General features: G+C 61.6%; 1 protein-coding gene across 1 annotated transcript in view; it reads right to left on the minus strand.

Annotated features, from left to right (window-relative positions):
* INCENP (inner centromere protein antigens 135/155kDa) overlaps positions 1-783 on the minus strand; it is a 24,725-nt gene that overhangs the window by 23,674 nt on the left and 268 nt on the right. The window lies entirely within an intron of this gene.

Raw genomic sequence — 783 nt, forward strand, 5'->3', positions numbered from 1 at the left:
CAAAGCCGGGGTGTCTGGATGGAACTGAACCTCTGACAGCGAACCTGCCTGGGGAGGGGCAAGGGGCGACCCTGGCATCCGGAAAGGTCTAGTTTAAAATGTTGCTCAGCGGGAAGGGGAGGTGTTGAGCGAAGGCTAACTGTACAGAAACGGAGTCTGGCACAATCCCATCCCACAACCCGGGCGCTGTACGCTACCCCCGCGTCCAGGTCAACAGGCGGCCTCCCAGACCCGGAGCAGGGTGCTGGGCACCCGGAGGGGACAGGCTTATGTTCTCAGAACCTGTGACCTAGATGGGAGGTGGGGGGTCATCTCCGGCCCCAGGGCTAAGGAAGATCACCTCGCCACGTGAAAGAGGTGACCCGTCCATTCCCAGGCCGAAAGGGGGCAGCCCCCCTCCCCCACCGCTCCCCCTCCGGAGTTGGCGGGACGAGTAACAAATTGCTAACCGCCACCCGGTCGGGCACATTCTTGCACCCCATTCGGCTCGGCTGGGGCTCTCGCCCCACCGCCACCCCGGGCGACTGTCCTGTTATTCTCATTATAGGTCTCAGATGAGCGGCCTTGGCTTCCAGTGGGCCGCCTGCACTGGCCCCCACCTGCACCTGGTCCTGGACTGACCCTTACAAGGGACGTAAACACCCCGCTCCCCCTGCTCTGCCCCGCTGGTGCCATTTTGGTCTCAGCCCTTCTGCTAGCGGATGTAACAATAAATGTATAATCCTTTACCCTTCTTGGCCTCCTGCGTTCCTCCTTCAGCGACCCTAACACACACCCCCTAAC

Source organism: Myotis brandtii, unplaced genomic scaffold, assembly GCF_000412655.1.
Source record: "Myotis brandtii unplaced genomic scaffold, ASM41265v1 scaffold1112, whole genome shotgun sequence".
Lineage (NCBI taxonomy): Eukaryota > Metazoa > Chordata > Mammalia > Chiroptera > Vespertilionidae > Myotis > Myotis brandtii.